Genomic DNA, 13051 nt, shown 5'->3' on the forward strand with positions numbered 1-13051 from the left:
AAAGGATGGGGCCTGTAACAAATGTCTGTAACAAGTTGCCTATTACAGTGGTCTCTTTGGACATAAGCATTAGATCATACTAGCAGATGTAATCAAAAGAAAATGAATCAATTGGAGTATTTTTCCAAGACAATGTCATAATGAGCACAGTATTTGGAGTCTAATTTGATAGAGTAATGAAATGTGAAAATTAGGGTGACAACATATATCTCCAAGAACTTCTGTGGACAAAGCAGTTGAAGAGTTATTTTTATACATAATAAAATTAGGGCACTAAAACATACTGATAGTGAGCACTGCAGCAGGAGTCTCTGGCTTCCAATTGCATTCTGCACCTGCTTCTGTGGATAAATGTAGTGAGAGGTTGATTGAATACCTGCTCAATCTAAACAGTTGTTTCCATTGCTGTTGGTTTCTTTGTATTATAAAAGAGAGTAAAGGCTTTGTCTTTCTCTTCCACTTGATTTGTTTCCTACTCCTCGCTATACTTCGGCACCTACGGTGTTCAGAGTATCTACCATAGACCATTGTGTTTCTTGGAATTATTCTAAATACCGCATATAAGTGATATCATTCTTTATTCTTCTTCTGACTTAATTCACTTAGCATAATATTTTCTAGTTCCATCTATGTTGAAGCAAATTGCATGATGGTATCATTTCTTACCACTATGTAGTATTCTATTGTGAATATGAACCACATCTTCATGATCCACTCTTCAGCAACAGGAAAATTTGTGAAAATTATTTTGTCTCAAAATGTGATTATTGTCTTTATCAGTAGGGCAAGTAAGCTCTTGTTACTAGCAGATCTGTCTATTATTTATATTTTATGAACATTAGGTGGTTTCAGATACACAAAGGTTTCTAAATTGCTGTGTTCCTACTTGGATGCAGTGTTTGTGGTCGCATGGTCCAGAAATTCCAAGCTCATACTGTGGCTTTTGTGGACTTTGTTTTCAGCTGCCAGGGCTTCAAGAATTACAAGAAGGCACGGGTAGAGTGGCCACACTGACTCCATAAAAGTCTTGTTGATGTCAGCCCAAAGAACGGTATATCTGGTGTTTTGGTCAAATTGATGTCTCTGCAGAGTCATAGAAAAGTGGTGAAGCTGAGCCATTGATAAAGTGGCAAATGAATGCAGCAGGCATGGCTTTGGCGCTACAGTGACTTGGCTTGCTCTCTCTTCCAGAGATTGCCAGCTTTCAGCTGTGTAGCCAATGTACCCCCAAATTTTTAGGGCTTGGTTAACATCTTTTTTTTGTGAACAGAGTGAGTCTATGATGCTGGTAGAATGGCAGATATGATCACTTGCCCAAATACTATGTCTGCATTTATTGATATTATTATATTATATTTATTTTCTATTTACTTGATATGATGTATTATGTTGATTGCATACCTGGGGTGAATACTACATGGTTTCAGTGTATGCTTATTTTATATAATCAAGTAAACATTTATTTGATACTAGGAATCATGATTTAGGGTCACAACATTGGGGCAGTCCCATGGTTTTTATCATTAGGTTTAGAGCATAGAGAATTTTAGGGAGGTTGTTACCAAGTGCTTTTTAATTTTTATGTGCATAATTTTTGATGCATTGTTGAATTCTATTTGTAGTTTTGTTAAGGAATTTTTGTTTTCTGGGGAGGACATTTTCCAGATGCTTAAGTTATGAAGTCAAGTTGTTATGTGGGTCCTTTATTTGAATGCTTACAAAGCTATGAGCATTCCTCTTAACACTGTTTTTACTGTGCCCACAAGTTCTGGTGGCTAGATCCTCATTCTGATTTTTCTCCAGAAATAATCTTTGTTTGTTTGTTTGTTTGTTTTTTGGTTTTGAGCCACATCCAGTGACGCTCAGGGGTTACTCCTGTTTCTGGGGTCAGAAATCACTCCTGGCTTGGGGAACTATATGGGACTCTCAGGGATTGATCTGAGGTCAGTCCTAGGTCAGCCACGTGCAAGGCAAACGCCCTACTGCTGCACCACCACTCTGGACCCTCCAGGAATCTTTTGAGTTCATATCTAACCTACTGGTTTTAAAGTATTTAGCTGTTTAATTTCCAAGTGTTAAATCTATCCCTATATTTCTGTTTGTAATTCATTTCTATTTTCAGTTATTATTTTCTGGTAAATTCTTCTGGTTAATTTTTCTCTTATAATACCACCAGGTTTTCAGTTCTGACATCTATTATTATTTTTCTCATTTTTGCTCTCATATCACCTTCTGATTTATTGGCAGTATGTTTTATTGTTTCTTTTAGCTTGTTAAACATCCTAAGCATTTCTTTAAATAAATTAATAAATAGAATAATTAGATTAATCTTAAATTAATTAATAAATCAATAAAAAATTAATAAATTAAATAAATTTTATGTATTAAAATTATGATCAATAAATTAATTATAATCATATTATATATTTAAATCAATAAAATCACAAATTTTATTATTAACAAACCATTAATCAATAAATTAATAAAAACCAGATTAACTAAATTAATAAAATAATTAAGAACTATTAATAAACTAATAAATTAATTATGACATTAAATTTATAAATTAATATGTTTAATAAATTTTATTAAACCGATAAAATCTTTCAAATTAATATATTAATAAACTTATTGAATCAATAAATTATTTTATTAAATAAATAAAAATATATAAGCATTGTGGCTGAAGTGCTAGCACAGCAGTAGGGCATTTGCCTTGCATGCGGTTGACCAAGGACGGACTTCAGTTCGATCCCCAGCGCTCATATGGCCCCCAAGCCAGTTTTATCCAGTTGCTACTAGTAACTGGAAATCAAAGAACTAAAATATTCCTTGAAATATGAATAAAGAAACAAACTATCAGAAACTTTGGTACACACACACAAAGGTTGTACTAAGAGGAAAATTCATAGCAATACAGACCTATATTGGGAGAGAAGAAAAAGCTTTAATAAACATCTTATATGCTTCTTAAAACACTGAAAATGAGCAAGAAATTAGTACCTAAAAGTAGAATGGAACTATAAGAACTAATGTAGTAATCAATAATATTGAATTTAAGAAATGAGACCAGGAATGGTTCATTTTTATATATAATATCTTTGTTTAAGTTCTTGAAAGACTAAATAACACAATTTATCCTTTAGTTAGATCATAGGTGATAAAAGAAAACGTATCCAAAAAAATCAAATCAAAGATATTGGTGACAAATTCCAACAGATTACTTAGAAATAGAAAAGGTTGTATGAGGTTACTACAAACAACTTTTGGTGTTAAGCTAGAGAATCTATAAGAAATTGATGAATTCTTAGAATGCCATAGCATCCCAAAACTGAATGAGATAGTAGAAAACTTTAAAAGGCCAATAACAAGCAAGGTAATTTAAAAAAAGAAGTGATTAAAATATCCCCAGGATGAACCAAAGAGAAAATAGAGAAATCTCCAAAATAACAATAACAAAAAATACCCTCTTGAACAAAATCCCTGGTCTATATGGATGCACTGTTGTCTTCTATCAATGCATAGTGCTATTCTTCATAGAAGAGAAACAGGAACAAAATATGTGACAATACCAACACTTAACAGTTCAGATAAATATGAGACATCAAATCTGACAATTCAAGATGAATGGTTATTTTAGTTCTACTTTGTATTTCTCTAGATTTTTATTTATAACTTAATTGTTTATCTGTTCCAAATGCTAATCAGTAACAGTATCATAACATAATCACTAAAGAATGTATCAATAGTCATATATTTATATTTTGGGAAATGTACTAAGTGGGAGTCATGGAATTTGCCAAATTTCCTCTCTCTGTCTTTTCTCTTTCATTTTTAAAAGTGAAGGACATGGCCTAAGCTGTTTATATGGCTCCTTTAATTGCAATACACTCTGATAAAAAAAATTCTAGTTTATCTGTGATTTTCTTATAACTATATTACTGCTCTCCAAAATTAATTTAAGAGAATGAAAGTGTCCATATTCTTTTCAATCGTGAGATAACTAGAAAATATAAAATTTAAATAACCACATAATAGCACAAGTAAAAGAAGTAGAGTGGAAAATGTAACTGACCACTTGCTTTTCTTTCTTTCTCTTTTTCTCTTTCTTTTTTCTTTCTTTTGTTTTGCAGTGCCTTGGCTTGAACACATGAACAGAGGGCCTCACACATGTCAGATATTTTAATATTACCATTGAGTCATATCTCTAATTGCTCTTGATATTAATGACAGTACTCAGCTGGAGAACCATAAGACTGTATCTTCCTGAAATCTAAATGGCCCAAACATAAAAAATTAAAACTTATTTGTGTGGTCAAATGAAGATTTATTTCACAACTCTACTAGCAAGAATTTAGTATTTTCCTTCCTCATAACTTTTTACATAATTTCCCTAAGCATTAAAATAATTTAATATATGTAAAAGAGAGTACTTATTATTCTCAACTCATAAAATAGCCTTACCAAACCCTCAAGGGCTCTTTGGAGCAAATTATACTAGGGACAGCTTGCCCTGATCATGTCCTTCAATGCTACTAGCTGGGAATAATTTACTAGTGTTAACATGAGAAAGAGTTGACGCTTGTATTCTGAAGTTGAGAAATACTTTTAGACTGACACAATTAATAATAATTGTGCTATAATTTCCATTTATTTCCTACAGTTAAGCATGAGGATATTCTATGTCAACTATACCCTATCACTCTTTTGTGACCAACTAGCTTTCATTTATGCAAAGGAGACCACAGATAAGAGTTAGAAACAGTAGCCACAAAAAAATCCTTACTCATTTATGAGACAATGAAGTCTAGCTACCTTTCATAGTTCAGTTAGCTGTTATTTTATTATTTTAATGAAAGTGGATTACAAATCTTTCACAGTAATATTTTAGGTACATAGTGATAAAGAATCAGGGACATTCCCACAACCAATATTGTCCTCCCTTCACCCCTGTTTCCAGCATGAACCCCTCTTTTAACCCCCAGGCTGTCATTTAGCTGTTCTAACAAAATTTACCAGATCCCTTAAACCATGTGTATACATAGTTTAAATCTCAAATCTTCGGCACTACGCACCACAGGCAAAGTCTTTGATTTATAGAACTAGTCAAGCTTTCCATTTCTTCTTTTTAAAAAAATAAATTTCTGGACCACACCCAACGCATAAGATGCTTAAGGTTTACTCATGGCTCTGTACCAAGGGATCTTTCTGGAGGGTCTCTAGGGACAATATGGATACTGGGGATCAAACTACTGTTGATTGCATGCAATCTCTCTGGCAGCAAGTTCTTCATTTCTGCTTCAATCTATGAAACTAAGTTAGTCCCACTTACTAGGATATGGAGGTGGGTATTCTGCCTTTCTGTTTCTTGTACCAGGTTAGGTACATAAAGGTGACAATTTTGAAAGATGGGGACTTGTTTGACTGCCAGATTTTTCAGTATCCCCACATGAGATGATTAGCACGCAGTCGAACAGGGGACTGAGCAAAGAGAAGGAGCAATTATATGAAAAATTAAATGAACAACAATTGTTGGAGCGGTTGTTCCCTTGTTGTAAGTAAAGTGAATAAGTAAGTAACCTTTCCTACAGTGCCAGCCTTAAAGACACATTTCTTTCTCCTTTCATTTGAGTATCAAACATCTTTCTAACATCTTGTGCCATTTCTACACTTTCTCTCAAAGCACTCTCTGCAACAATTGCTTTGCAAAGGTTTTATAGTATCTTCATGCTCAGGTATGCCACTTCCTGGGTCACAGATCAAACATGCCTGTGTATAGTACGTACGCCTTTACCGAAACCTCTCAGAATGTACTGTGGCTGCATCCATCTGCTGCTTTGCTTATTTAACAAAGGACTGTCAGATAGTTTGAATCTTTTCAAAAGCAAGACGATAAATTATGCTTGTATTATTCTTTATCTATTTCACACATCCCTCTGATGCACTAAATACCCATGCACTAAATGCTAAATATACCATGGATTGAAAAGTGCCTACTCAAGTACAAAGAAACTATATATAAACTGTTCATTTTGTAACTGTGTTTATTTATTTTTTGTGTGGTTTTTGGGTCACACCCGGCAATGCTCAGGGGTTATTCCTGGCTCCATGCTCAGAAATTGCTCCTGGCAAGCACGAGGGACCATATGGGACACCAGGATTCGAACCGATGACCTTCTGCATGAAAGGCAAATGCCTTACCTCCATGCTATCTCTCTGGCCCAACTGTGTTTATTTTGTAAACTAAATAAGAAATAAGCATACATGACCTCTAGCTAGCCAATTTGTATCATGAAACCAGTGGAACCCCACCCAAACTGATTTGTGTATATTTACAGCATAGACATATAGGCAGGCTGGGGTTGGGAGGAATGGGAGGAAAACTGGGAAAAATAGTGGTGGAAAAAAACTGGAAAAATTAGTGGTGGAAAATGAACACTGATGAAAGGACTAGTGTTAGAACATTGTGTGACAGAAACCCAACTATTGACAAATTTTAATGGTATCTCATGGCGATTTAATAAGTAATAAAATAAAATGTTCCTATTAAGGATACATGCTGGGAGTGATAAAGAACTTGGAGATATTGGTGGAGGGAAATTGACACTGGTGGTAGGATTGATTTTGGAATATTATATTTCTAAAACTATTGACATATTTATAAATCATAGTAACCAAGTAAAATATTTTAAAATGGAATATATTAATATATTGTATACAAGTTTTTGCAAAGATGAGGAAAAAAGAAACTTTTGTTTTTGTCAGTGGAAATCTATAAAAACCTATAAAAAGTCTATAAAAAGATTATTGGCTTTCATTTAAAAAATAAAGCTGGAATCTCCTAATAATCTAGCAATACAATTCTTTCATATTCCAAAGAATCTGAAAAATATGATTCAAGAGATGTTTATACCCTTCAAAGAACATTATTCACAGTAGCTAAAATATGAAATTAACTTTTGCCCGATGACTGTAAAAAGAAGCTGTGACATATACTCAATGTAATTTTACTCTTCCATTAAAAAGATAAAATTATAAGCATGAGACCCAAAATACAATAATTAAAATGTAAAAAGTCTGTCAAGGAGACAGATTGGTAGTGGGAGGGAACCTGGGGTGATTGGTAGAGAAATGCAGACACTGGTGGTGGGACTGGAATTGGAAACTTGTATGTCAGAAACCTTATTATTAAAAGATTTGTAAATATCTGTATCTAAATAAACTAAAATGTTTAAAAAGAAGATGTAATTGTTCCAGTTAGTAACAAATCGATAGAACTTGAGATAATTCTGCAGTGGAAAAAATAAGGAAGTGAAAGACCAAATACTTTTATTCATATGTGATTTGTGAAATAGAAATCATGAAAGCCAACAAACTGGCATAAAAATAAAACAACAAAACCATTTCCTAGACTCAGTGTAAACTATGATGCTTATCAGGAAAATAGGAAGAAGGTTAGGTTAAAGGAATGGTTAGAGGGATATGATTGGTAGTGGGACAGCACTAAAACTATTTTGATAGATCTGGTGCATTTGTCCCACCCCTCTGGTGAGTTTTTATACACATATAGACGTGTTAAGATTGACCTCTGAAAATGTATAATGTAATTAATCACATGTAAAATAATGATGTTGTAAACAAAAGGGGAAAAACAAAAATATAGGAAGTTATTATAATTCTTAATTATATTTTAGTTTAGGTAATAGGAGCACAGTAACAATCAAGTTTATATAATGGTTTATAAGATATAAAGTATCACTGTCACCTTGGAACTCATAATCCACCATCCCCATTCCTTTTTTGTCCCCCCATTCACAATATAGGCAAAGGGCCTGAGTTGAGGTGTATATGGGGTGTAGTTACTGTACCTCCTCTTTCTATACAGTCAGTGTAAAGAACACAGCCTGTGATAAGCATTGGGAGGCCTTATCTTTTCTTTTCCTTTTTGATATATATATATATATATACATACATACATACATAAATACATACATACAAAAAATCCTTCACCAGTGCAACATTCTCATAACCAATATCCCAAGTGTCCTTCCTCCCCACCCCACACAGGCCTGTACTACAGACCACCCCCATTCTTTGTTTTTTTTTTGATCGTAGTGGCTTATATATCTTTCACATTAGTATTTTAGGTACATATTAACATTGAATCAGGGGAGTACCCACCACCAAATTTGTCCTCCCCCCTTCCCCATTCCCTTTCTGCAACCCATATCCCCCACCATCACCCCCAGGCTGCCAAAGTAGGTGGTCCCCTCTTTGTCTAGCTTACTATCAGTGATCATACATCTGTTTGGTCCTGGTGCCCTCCCTTGTTTCTCCCTCTATTTGAGAGGTTAACCTAGATAAATAGAGTTATGTGGTTTTGTTTGAGGGAAAGAAAGGCAATAGAATGGACCACCCCCATTCTTATGTGGCCTCCAGCCCGAGCTCCTTTTCTTCTACTCATATGAGCCCCTACTATTTGTAGATTAACAGTTATGGTTCAAGTGCATCGTGTTACTTCCCTTAGCACCATTTATATTCTCCAGAACTCCAACTATACTTCCAATTCACTTCCAATCATCCCAGAGATTCCCCACCACCTGTCCCTTAAGAATAGTAGGATCAGGTATGTATTACAGTATCTACAGTTTATTATCCATGAATATTGTCCACACTCTCAGCTTTTTCTATATATGCCACAGATTATTGAGATCATACTGCATTTGTCATTCTGCTTTTGTCTTGTTTAAACTTATAATAATATCCTCCAATTTCATGCAAGTTGTAGCAAGCTACATGACTTCATCTTTTGTGACTGCATAGTATTCCATTGTCTCCCTGTACAATCACTTCTTTATCTAGTCATCAGTTGTTGGAAATATGACTCCATATCTTGGCGATAGTATTAAAACTGCAACTAATATAGGCATGCAGATATCATTTTAATTATGTTTTTCTGTTTTGGAGGTAGATATCAAGAAATGGGATAGGTATGGGAACTTTTTATGTACTGCTTTTTTGAGAAACATCCACATTATTTTGAGAGCGGCTATATCAGGTGACATTTGCATTAACAATGAACGAGGGTTCCATTTTCATTAAACTTCTATCAACATTTTTGCTTTCATAATATTCATATATGCTATTCTCATTGTAGTGTGAAATGTCATTGTTTTTATTTGTTTTTCTTATACTAAGTAATAATGAGCACTTTTTCATATGCTAACTGGCCATCTGTATGTCTTCTATGTGGAGGTGTTTATTCATCTCTTCCATTTTAATATGAGTAGTAAGATTTCTGTTGCTCATCTCTGTGTGGGCTTTAGAGATGTTGGATCTTATCCCTTTATCATCTGAAGGATTATGTGCAAATATCTTCTTCCAGTCAATCAGATGCCCTTTTGTTTTAGCCTGAGTTTCTTTTGCCATGCAGAAACATTTTAACTTCATCTATTTCCATTTGTTTATTTTGTTTTTATTATCTTGGCTTGTTGGATCAGGTCATTTCTTTGATCTTCTGGTTATCTCTTTGATGTTCTGTCTCTTTACTTCAGTTTATATCTTATAGTGTGTGGTGTGATCTAGGTATTTGATACATTTTGAATTAATATTTATGTATGGTGTGAGATTCTGATTAAGTTTAATTTTTATAAGAGGTTACCACGATTTCGCAACCCATCTTTAGAAGAGACATTTCTTTCCCCACTTCATGAACCTAATTCTTTTATTATAGATTAGCTGTACTTGTACTTGAATTATACTTGTGCCCCGGAGATCAATACTACTTGATCATGATGTATAATAATCCTTTTGATATGTTCTTGTATTCAATTCACTAAAATTGGAGTCTCAGTTCTGATTCATTTCTCTGTTAGTGTATGCCAGTACCTCATGGTTTGAATTGCTATAAATTTATCATAGTTTTATTATAGCATTTTTACTTGGGGGTCCATAACTGTCTGTGTTCAGGGCTTACTCTTGGCTCAGTGATCACTCCTGTTGAGGTTTGTGAAACCATATGGGAAGCCAGGACTCAAACACAGGCCAGTCACATGCAAAGCAAGCGCCTTATTTACTGTAGTATCCCTCTGGCCTAAACTAAATAAATTAGTATAGTTTAAATGAGAGAATTTAATATCTCCTAATTTCTCTTTCCTGGATGGCTTTGACGGTTCATTGGGTTTTATTTTTTTATACAAATTTTATTGTAGTTTTGTGTTGTACTTTTGTGTTCCTAGGAGTTTTGTATACCTAGGAGTGGAATAACTGGATCACATGGGAGTTCAATTTCCAGATTTTTTTTGAAGAGGCATTGGTGGTGGGAATGTTGCACTGGTGAAGGGGGTTATTCTGTTTATGACTGAAACCCAACTACAAAAATGCTTGTAATCATGGTGCTTATATAAAAATTTATATAAAAAATAAAAAGAAAGAGAGGAGAGAAAAAAAGAAAAAGAAAGAAAGAAAAGAAGAATGGAAGAAAGAAATAAGAAAGTAAAGAAAGAAATAGAAAAAGAAAGAAAGAAAGAAATAAGGCAGGAAGGAAGAAAGAAGGGAAAGAAAGAAAGAATGAAATTAATAGAAAAAGAAAGAAAGAAAGAAAGAAAGAAAAAGAAAGAAAGAAAAGAAGAAAGAAAGAAGAAAGAAAAAGAAAAAAAAGAAAGAAAGAAAAAGAAAAGAAAAAAAGAAAGAAAGAAAAAGAAGAAAAAGAAAGAAAAAAAGAAAGAAAGAAAAGAAGAAAGAAAAAAAAAAAAAGAAAGAAAGAAAGAAAGAAAGAAAAGAAAGAAAGAAAGAAAGAAAAAAAGAAAGAAAGAAAAAGAAAGAAAGAAAGAAAGAGAAAAGAGGAAGAAAGGAAAGAAGGAAGGAGGGAGAGAGGAAGAAAAAGGAAGAAAACACCAATTATGTTAAATGATTAAAAAAATTTTTTTCCTGTGATTCCAGTGAAGTAATGTCTGTCTATAAAGAGTTCCATGAGGTATTCTTTTCTAAAATATTGTATCCCATTGATATATCATCATGTGTACAAACAAAATGAAAACCATCTTAAATCCACATAAATTGAAGAAATGTAAAAAATAAACAAAACTCCCCACAAATGTTGTAAGTGGGGCCAGAGCGATAGCACAGTGGGAAAGGCACTTGTCTTCTACATGGCTGGTGTGAGTTCAATCCTCAGCATTCCATATGGTCCCATGATCATTGCCAGGAGGGATTTCTGAGTGCAGAGTAAGGAGTAGCCCATGAACATTGCTGGATGTGCCCCAAGCCCATAAATTTTTAGAATGCATTTGGAAGCCATGGGCTCTTACAACAGTGCTCACTATAAGAATGTTTTAATGTATTAATTTTAATATTTCTATAATAAATCTTTAATATTTTTGTTCACAGTGGTTAGTGGAGATACAGGTTGTTCACCTTAGTTTTGCATTACAGTATTCTGTTCTATTATATTAGACTCCAAATACAGTGCTCATTATGATGTTTTGACAAATATTCTAATTTATTCATTTTCCATTTGATTTACCTGCTAACGTGATTTAACATTCATGTCCACAGATACCATTGGAATAGGCAACTGCATGTCATAGACTCTTACTACAGTGCTTATTCATTGAGCATATTTTTGCAATTTATTCTTGTATTGATATATTGTTTCTAAAATATTTTATTGGTGGTTTTTAGAATGTTCTGTGCATAGTACATGTTATGTATACATACTGATGGTTTAATTTCTTTTCCATTTTCAGGTCCCTTTAATCTAATTATTTTGGCCATTAGCTGTGACAGTTGTATAAGACAATTCTGAATTTTGGATAGTAGCTGTGAAAGAGAAGATCCTTGACTGCCCCGAAATTGGGGTAAAGGATTGGGAAAGGCTTCTGTTTTTTTTATCATTGATTATTATATTTACTGTGGATTTGTTGTAAATGCCCAATCTTGAGGAAAGTTCTCAATTTGTTGAAGATTTTTATCATAAATATATGTTGGATTTTATCAGAGTTTCTCATCTCTGACATGATCGTGTAACATATGTTCTCTTTCTTTACTGTGGTGAATCACATTAATTTGTTTGCATATATTGAATTATACTTGGCCCCGGTGATCAATACTACTGGATCATGATGTATAATAATCCTTTTGATATGTTCTTGTATTCAATTCACTAAGATTTTGTTGAGGAATTTTATATCAAAAACCCATCAGGAATATTCTAATTTTCTTTTTTAGTAATATGTCTGTCTGTCTGAGTGTCATGGTTATGCTTGTTTCATAGAAACTGTTCAGAAGAGTTTCTAATAATACGATGTCCTGAAAGAGTTTGCAGATCCTAGGTAATACATCTTTGGAGGTTTAGTAGAACTCACTAATGAACATGGACTTTTGTTATTTTTGAGACTTGTCTAATTACTTTCACTGTCCTTGCTTGAAATTGGTCTATTCCAGTTTTTTATTTCCTTCTAATTCAGTATTAGAAGATAAAATGTTTTTAATAATTCATCCATTTTATCTAGGTTCTCCAATGTGGTTGCATAGAGTTGTTCTTAATGAGTTCTTATGATCTTTTGTATTTCTGAAGTATCTGTTATAATTTTTCTTTTTTCATTCCTGATTGTATTCGTTTGGCATTTTTTTTTCATTATTTTAGCTAATGATTTGTCTACGTTGTTTATTTCTTCTATGAACCAGCTGCTGGTTTTATTGACCACGTGTTTTGTTCTCTTGATTTCTATACCATTAACTTTTGTTTGAATTTTTATAATTTCCTTTTTCTACTGACTTTGGAGTCTATATTTTTACTAGTTCCTTCAGCTGCATGATTATGTCATTGACTTCAGCTGTTGCTACAAACTCCTTTTGTACTCATTTGATTGTGTTCCATAGGTTCTGTTATTTTGTGCCTACATTCTTAGTTGGTTTGAGAAAGTTTTTTCCTTTTTTTTAATATTCTCTTTGATCCAGTAGTCATTTAGCAGTGTTTTGTTAAGTTTCCAAGTGTTTGCATTTTTCTTCACTTTCTTTTTATTGTTCCTTTCTATATTTATGCCCTTCT

General features: G+C 33.3%; 1 non-coding gene across 1 annotated transcript; it reads right to left on the bottom strand.

The window, feature by feature from the left end:
* Positions 1 to 7798: 7798 nt before the first annotated feature.
* Positions 7799 to 7926, bottom strand: LOC125999812 (small nucleolar RNA SNORA51). Its single transcript, XR_007492281.1, has one exon. It is a non-coding gene; the product is annotated as a small nucleolar RNA SNORA51 (small nucleolar RNA).
* Between the last annotated feature and the right edge of the window lie 5125 nt (positions 7927 to 13051).

The sequence above is a fragment of the Suncus etruscus genome, chromosome X (genome assembly GCF_024139225.1).
Source record: "Suncus etruscus isolate mSunEtr1 chromosome X, mSunEtr1.pri.cur, whole genome shotgun sequence".
NCBI classification, from domain to species: domain Eukaryota; kingdom Metazoa; phylum Chordata; class Mammalia; order Eulipotyphla; family Soricidae; genus Suncus; species Suncus etruscus.